The sequence below is a fragment of the Ruditapes philippinarum genome, unplaced genomic scaffold (assembly GCF_026571515.1).
Source record: "Ruditapes philippinarum isolate M1 unplaced genomic scaffold, ASM2657151v2 ctg1519_1_1_1_1, whole genome shotgun sequence".
Classification (NCBI taxonomy): domain Eukaryota; kingdom Metazoa; phylum Mollusca; class Bivalvia; order Venerida; family Veneridae; genus Ruditapes; species Ruditapes philippinarum.
The window spans coordinates 194,249-203,340 of record NW_026865600.1 but is presented as its reverse complement, the minus strand read 5'-3'; the positions used below and the strand labels follow the sequence as shown (position 1 = coordinate 203,340).

General features: G+C 33.2%; 1 pseudogene; it reads right to left on the bottom strand.

Moving 5' to 3' along the window:
- Positions 1-2,614: 2,614 nt before the first annotated feature.
- On the bottom strand, positions 2,615-8,459 carry LOC132729689 (zinc finger protein 484-like; annotated as a pseudogene).
- Positions 8,460-9,092: the final 633 nt, after the last annotated feature.

The window sequence follows — 9,092 nt, the reverse complement described above, 5'->3', positions numbered from 1 at the left end:
AACATTTGTTTGGCATTTTTATTGCTAATGTTGAAGTGTTTTTTGTTTTTGTGTTTTTGTTTTTTGTTTTTTTGTTTTTTTTGTTTTTGTTTTTTTTTTGTGTTTTTTTTTTATTGTTGTGCGTGCGTGCGTGCGTGCGTGTTTTTTATTTTTTTCTTCAGAAAAAAATCAACGAATGGCTAGGAAACGTGACATATTTGTAGTTACTGCTTCTGCTTTACCAAAATACATGGATGAAATATATTCATAGACTCTTGAAGTAAAATACTTTCACGAATGTTACAACTGTTTCATTTAAGACAAATGTTGTTGTTTTACAATATACCAAACCAGTATTGAAGACCTCACACATCTATATTTTAACAGACGATTTTTTTTATCTGACAACTTATCATAATCTTTGGTGGTCACATGTACATTGTATATCTGTAATAGTAATAGCAGGTATCTCAACTCTTTTATCTACGAAATGACCACACCGGTATCCGGTATCGGACTGATAAAAAGGCAATAAGAATATGTAATCAGAAAGTTTTTGCTAACTAATAAATTATTATCCATCAAGTACTTACTCTGATAAAATCACAATTCACAAGCAGTGAATGGTTTATAAAATATGAATGATTTATAGCATAAAAGGCGAATTTTAATATGATATCTTGATGGAACAGAAAATTAAGATTTTTAAGTTTTTAGTTTCCTAGCTCGTCTTATTACTGGGTGAGTAATAAAGAACGTGTCCAGGAGGGGAAACAACGCTTGAAATCACCGTGTAATACAATAATAGGTCACGTGCCAAAACAGCAATTTGTGGTGTTCGTCCCCCACTTTGTTAGTTATACTGTGACGGTGCTGTAAGCTCTATTGGTTTCAGGGGTGATTTAGTATACCCTAACGGGTAATTTAAACTGTTAAATAGCGTTGCAAACCTCCCTATTAAACTTTTGTATTTCCCGTATTGTCGTGATATTGTTAGATTTATAAGGCGAGCCCTTAAAAAATCTTTGCCGATATGTTTACTATCAAAATCAAATAACCATTATAAGTTACGTTTAAGTAATAATTATGTATACAGATTATAGAAAATGGATTACTAAATTAAGTGATGTTCGAGTACAGTTAATATCAAAATTACATTTCACCCAGCCATTTTACATTAAGTTGTGCAAGTTGAACATAAAGTAAACAAGTCGGTTTTATGATTCTTGGTATTAAACAGAATATCTATTATTTGCTATGTACATGTACTAAACTATGTACACTTTACTGGTGATATGGTATGTCCGGACTTGTATATATACGTTCCGTCATTTTATATGACTAGAAAACATTCAGGTGTAAGCAAAAAGGTAAAATGAAAAGGTTCGGAAGACGATATCCCTGGACCCTGCCCCTGAAAACAGTCTTATCCTTCTTCAAGGCAAAACTCCAAATTACACAGCCATATTGTTTTTATTATCTAGGTATTGATTTACGTAAAATAATGCCAATTGAAATGTTTGATAATATTTTGATAAAATATTTGATAAAATAATATATTACTCACATAGAATTATGAAAGTCTTCGTGCTTTGAAAAATATATCTCTTTTTCCCATTTGTATTATTTTGTACAGTTTGAATGGGCTGTAGGCAAAACCAGTTTTGTCAGAACCCGAGTCAAATCTATCGAGCGACTATTATTGGACTGTTAACCGTTTCCGGTGGAGCGTAGAAATAATTGAAGGTGTCTTTTCATTGGTTTGAATTTATTTAAGAAGGCGGGTTCATTAATGCTGAAACCAATAGGGAACGTATGGATTTCCGATATGTTGATGAAGTGAGTGGCTGAGATTGAATCAGCAAAGTTTAATGAGCTGTAATTTGTACAAAGCAAGGAAACATTAAAAAAAATAGACGGGATACAATGAAAGGATGTCCGACCAGGCGTGAGGGGAAAAAGAACTTTATTTATTTGTAAGAAGAAAGTCATAAATGTTTAATGAAATGTTTTAGTTCTGTCTGTTGGGGGGGATTTTGTCCTTCCCTTTATCATCGTCGGTCTTCTCACTGTGTATATATTCCGTACATACTACATTTTCTACGGAATATATACCGTAGATAATGTATTATGAACGGAATATATACCGTAGATAATGTATTTTGTAGGGAATATATACCGTAGATATTGTAGTATGTACGGAATATATAGCGTAGATAATGTAGTATGTATGGAATATATACCGTGGATATTTCTATACAAGATGTATACATATGCATTTAATATGCATTTTCTCATCCATATAGTTTAGGAACGTCTATTACCGAGTCGTTGACTTCAAATAACTTGTGACTGTCCGTCACTGCTACGGGATCGAATGTTTAATTAATTTGCTCAAATACAGTCACTGACTGGATTCTTCCACGTGAAAAAACATGCATTACAAAATTATTCTGTCGTGACCAGGCGCAAAGATAATGCATGTACATTGTATTTATTTCGATAAATAAATATTTTATCATTATTATTGCTCTAAGAATCACATGCACTTTTGAAAATCAAAACAATAAACGAAACTAGTAAAATTGTTTTATTTATTTAGAAGGACGCTTCGGTATCTGATAAAAATAATATATCATTGAACCTATGACAATACTTCGTTCGGATGGCGAGACTTTAAATGTCTCACGAGATCTCGTCTCCGAACGAGAATTTTACCACAATATGTACACTGGTACGGAGTATTCCCCTGTGCGTGTAGTCTTATATGTTTATTTAAGTTGCTCGGATCACCAAATGCTCGCAGACAAATTTTGCACTTTAATGGCTTATATCCAGTATGGGTCCGTAGATGGATTTTTAGGCCGTACTTCCTAGAATAAAGTTTGCCGCAGAATACACAAAGATGGCCTTTGTTAGATGTCATTATTGAGCATGATTTTCGCAGGATTTCTATTGGCTCCTCTTCATCAATGTCTAAATATTGCGATTTCTTGCACTGACTTCCGGTAACAAAAATTTCATTATCAAAATGCTCTCTTCTCTCCGTTTGGTACTGCTTACGATCATGTAGTATTGCATACGTCGGCATATTAGGAACTAATTCAAAACTTGCTTTGAGTGTATAACTGGTGAGACACGAGTCCTTAACTCGAGATTCATGGGTGTGCGGCAAGCAACCGGCATCTGGCTTTTTATCAGACGTATAAAATGTATCACTCGGGAAATGTTTCGTGACAAGAGATGCGCTGTTAAACGGCGGTCGTGTAGGAATAGAAAAGGGACTACTTTTCGTCGATTCACTATCATAGTTCGAGCACTTAAAGTTTTCAAATTCAGAACATTTGTGCATAATGTGGAGTTTCAAATGGTTTGGAAATGAGAATTCTTTTTGACATCGGATGCAGCAGTATTTACCGATACCTGAAAAAAAACCTGAATGAGTGGCGGTTGTATATGTATAAGTCCATCCATAGACACGCGGGGTGTGCAGCTCCAAACGCCTTAAAATTCAAATAAATTGTATATTTTAGTCAATCCCAGCACATAAACTTATCTTGTATATATAAAATTATAAAACCTTATTAAAGCAGTTTTGTAAAAGAAATCATATTTCAACGTCTGTAATGTGTCTATTATATGCGATGAAATAAATATCTTTTTTTTCAAAACCGCTTAAATAAGGATTTATTGATAAACATGATAAATATATTTGCTGGGATTGAAAAATATACAATTGATTTGGATTTTAAAGCGTTTAGAGATCCACATCCGAAATGTCTGTGAGTCCATCATGTACCGGTATATTGCATATAATTGCAGTATTTTACCGTGGTAATAAATTTTTAAATCATTCACAAATACACATATTAAACATTCAATAAAAGGTCTTATATGAAAGCTTTTTTTCATCATCATGATCAAATCTTCATGTGTGTATGTATATGCCTCAATGGTTTGGGGCTCTGAATTGTCAGCCATATAGTATCATTGCACTGGAATATTTTGCGCTAAATATAGTTCCTTTACAATATTTACTTCCCTTGCCAAAAAAGGCAGCCATTTTGGAGACCAATATTCTATATATATATAATTAACAAAACATATACAGCAAAATAGTATTATATACAATACCTAAGATATTTGCTGGAGTAAGGTACGGTATATTCATCTCCCAAGCTAATCCTTCGTCGTACCAGCATTTAATTACCTCCCTTTTATCAATCTCTCTAGTAGAACGCAAGTAAAGATTACCATCAGGTGATCGAGTTATATTTAGATTTTGCTCGTGAATATCTCGTGCTGCTTGAAGGTAATAGTACCAGGGCCTCTTGGTGTAGGTCTCGGGTTGTAGCGTACCCATTTCTGCGTTTATCTGAAAAGAAATTTACATGGAAATTGTGTCGATTAGTTTTTACTGCATTAAAAAATGCATTTAAAAAGTTCAAGTTCAAGTTCTCGTAATATTCTTAACCAATAATTATTATATGACAGGAAAATGTTATAGAAAAACTAACCTTATTCAAAGAAAAACAAAGGCTCAGTTATAATTGTGTATAAATATAAGATTAAATTGATTAATAAACTTGAGCCGCGCCATGACAAAACAACATAATGAGTTAGCGACCAGCATGGATCCAGACCAGCCTGCGCATCCGCGCAGTCTGTGTAACACTGCAAAACGTCCGTACCGCAAAACGTTCGCGTGTGGACGTTTTGCGTCGCATATCGTACACATGTGGACGTTTTGCGGTGCATATCGTACTTGGTACGTTTTGCGGCGAGAGTGTGTATTTGCGCCGCATATCGTCCACAATTTCTGTAGTAAAATATACTCACGAATACTTCAAGGACATTGATTCATCTTGAATTATAATTCTACTAGATGTATTGAATTGAAATTGAATAAATGTAGATTGCGACTTAATGTAAGACAGTGCTTCTTTGATCGACGTATTATCACCAGACGAAATTGTTGCAACAGCTTCAACATTTTTGGACAGACACTTGAATGGGTTTCCATGACTCGGTTCCTTAATCCTTAGGCCATAATAAGTAGGCAGTGATGGTTTGGCAACAGATATAACAAGTAAAATATAATTACTAAACTGCGTCCGCTTTGCCGCTCTATATTTCTTTCTTTCTTATACATGAAAATCTTTTCCATCAACGCCGTTTATCTTTTTTAAAGATATTTCTTGTTACTTGCTGTATTAACATATTGTCACGTGGTATGATCTCCCTGGTTATGCTAAATTACGATGAGGAAGGTTTTCGGCGTGATAGAATCGTTAAAGGGTTAGATACCGTTATATACGGTTCTGTGGGTTGAGTCCCGTTATGGTTTCCTACAGAACCGTGTATCCCCGTATCGGGTCAGTAACTAACCCTGTAACTTTTAAAATATTTTCTCAAAGATGAGATTGTAATTTTTGAATGTGGAAAAAAATGACGATAGTGCTTATTTCTGCTTGACTCAGCTCAAATATTTTGAACTACAAATCTTGTAAATGCGAGTTTGAAATTGTCATAAAATATAACTTTGAAAAATGATTTAATCTATAAGTTAGTCGGAAAGTCCGTCCCTTTTCTAAAACCGTATTATTTTTTCGCCTAAAGAACAAAACATTTTGCCTATAAGTAACATAGATAATATGTAATAGAGTATATTATAACAAACATTCTTCCGCATAGGAAATGATGAAAAAGAAGTTCAATGTGTTCTATTGATAAAAAATAAAGCATATTTTAAAATATCGTAATGTAAGCGTTTTGTTTGAATGCCATAATGTAATTTTATAATTGAACAATGTAATTTTATAATTGAACAAAGCAAAAAGGTCATGGTGGCCTTATATCGCCCACCTGCCTATAAAGGCTCCACATGACAAGGGTAGATAGCATTAAATATTACAAATAAAAAGCAAGTACATTTCATGTACTTGGTCAGAATCTGGGTAACTGATATCAGTACTCAATTCTACGTCTGAAATGGTCATCAATATCCAAATATCTGTAAATGACAAAGATATGGTAATTTAAGCAAAATTCAATAGTGACCTTGAGGTCAAGGTCATTTCAAGGTCAATATTATAGTTGAACTATTCAAGATGTCCGTCCTGTCATAAATGTATGAATGGCATCTGATCAATTCAATAATTTGACTTTAAAATATGTCTTTATTTTTATTATTCAAAGTTTTTATTATTCAAAGGCAAATTACTTTTGACATATTCAGTCGTTTTAGCTCATAAATGAACTTGATCGAGACCTTATTGTTATACATATTCTGTATAAAATACTTTAAGAATGGAGAAAAAACGAAAGCACTAATAAGGTGATATATAGTGCGTTTTTTTTTTGTTGTTGTTGTTTTTTGTTAGATCTAGCCTATATTCTAACTTTGTTGAGATTTTATGGTCATAGATATTCTGTTGAAAATTGTCAAGATTAAAGAAGAAATGAAAGCGTTGGAGTGGTAACAATGTGAAATATAACAGATATTGTAATTCAAGGACAGATAACTCTTGACATATTGCTTAGGGTATGTGGATCAAGCTAAATTTGGAACACCTGATAAATACAGGTCAAAATTAACGAAAATTATATAAACTTTAAATTTTAAAATATGGACGTTATGCGGCAGGACCATGCCTTTTTACCGCAAAATGTACGTCAGAAAAAGGTGGACGATATGCGCCGCAAAACGTCCATATACGTACGTTTTGCGGTACGGACGTTTTGCGGTGTTACAAGTCTGATAAGGATCCATGCTGTTCGCTGTCAGTATCTCTACTTGTTATAGGGTTTGTAAGCGAACAGCATGGATCCTGATCAGACTGTGTGGATGCGCAGACTGGTCTGGATCCATGTTGGTCGCAAACGCATTATGTTGGTTTTGTCATGGCGCGGCTTAAATGTCGATCATATTTATTGGCAGTGATAACCACCTATATTATATCCAGATATATATATGACATTATACATTTAGGAATCTAATTAATGCTTATCACAGACTATACAAATTAACACGTGTTTTTATCTAACAACCTAGTTATTTTATTTCATACCAGGCAAAAGTTTCGATGTGACAGACTTAGAGAAAATATCAAAGTTATGTACAGTCGACTCCACTTATAACGAACTCGCTTATAACGAATTTTGGCTATAGCGAAACTGTAACTGTTTTAGTTTAGTTTTGATTACGGTACCCTTTATGTTTTGTTGCGATATGAAAAAATAACTATGCATGCATGCGCCATATTCTTAATCAAAATATATTATTAAAATCGTATCAAAGTTCGGACAATGTCCAAATCATTTTAAGACAGAAAATTTTTGAATTGAATAAACAACGGCATGTTACATATCTATTTCACACAGATTTTATGTGAAATGATATTTACATGTCCATTGCAAAGTAATCCTGGCGTACATAACATTCTAGCATTCAGAAGAAAAGTATTTAACTATGTAGTTCACAAAATAATGACAATGACAAAATCATCCATAAGTAAGTTTTATTAATGGCGTTTACAGTTCAATAATTAGAATCGATGTTATGAATCAAAAACAGTACATTTACACTAAGTAGTTCTAAGTGATAACACATTTCTTTTCATAATTTCTAATAGAAATTTATCTTACTCATAGAAAATCGATATGTTTTGCTCACTTAAATATTCTATTTAGTAAGAAAATCGGGTAATTGATGTGAAAAATATGTTTGAAATTAACCTCTATTTCAAGAAAATTATATGTGTGACAGCAAATCCCGATAGATTTCGTCACGGATTTGAGTCGCATTTGACATTCAGACGTGTATCTAGTTACAACGAAATACCGGAGAGACCTTTTCCCTTCATTAATTCTCAATTCAAATGCACGATTTCAACTTAACGAATTCCACGATTTAAGTTAATAACTTCATGATTTCAGATTCACGAATTCCGATTTCAATTTCAAAAATTCAACTTCATGAAATCAGGATTTCAATTGCACGAATTTGTGATCGTGAATTTATGAATTTAAAAAAGTCGAAAGTTGGAAACGTGAAAGTGAAACAGTCAATTTATGAAGTTTTAATAGCGAAAACATGAATTCGTGCCGTTAAAATCGTGAATTTATGATGTCGAAATCGTAAATTCGTGAGATCGAAACCGCGAATTCGTGTTATTTAGATGTCATATCCGCTGTGCTTCTTAATATTTTTGGCATTGAATTAAATAACAATAATGAATCAAATAACTGCTGATTCCGAAAATACCGAAAGACAAACTATTTGGAATTGATATGTATCTCACTCGAATATTCATAATAAAAAATCTTACCTTTATTTCGGAAGTAAATTCATCCGTTCCCTTCTGTATTTCGTCATTTAGAAAGTCTATTTTCTGGACAGGGCCGTACCAACTTCCGTATGGTATGAATGAACCTGCTATGATATGAATTTTTACCGGAATTTCACGTACTTCTTCCATGTCAATTTATAACAAATTTAAACAATATCATAATATTAATGTCCTCACCAATACTTTACGAATTTAGAGCAATTTGTGGATTCAGACGGTCGGTTGAGAAATAACCATGGAAAAGAACCTGCTCCGGGTTTTAAATAGAATTTATGGGGATATATGTGAGAAAATTTCGACTGTGTCACATCTGGACCTCGAAAGCACGTGGATGTATTTGTTTTTTCCATGCATTTACAGACGCGCGCTCTTCAGAAGTCATGGCGGAAGCAATCAAAGGCGCGCGCATGCGTCATTCATAGAATCAGTTAAATTGTAATATTGCGTTAATTGTGAGTTGATTACATTTTCATTATCCGTTTATCGATAAAAATCACATATTAGCGATTTGCATGATGAAAATTAACCACTACAGGCATTATCTCTATCAAATGATACGGTCCTTTGATTTTTAAGGCTGGAAGTAGCTGTTATTTTCCTCAGTTTTAAGTAACAAGAGTCATTAGTAGCTATTAAATACTGTTTTTTCCATATCCGTTATGGTTAAATACTACTGATAGATGGTTTTTGTGGTAAAATTTGATGATATCTGATAAAAAAAAATTACTCAATACTAGTGCTAAAAAATTAAATTCAAATTTA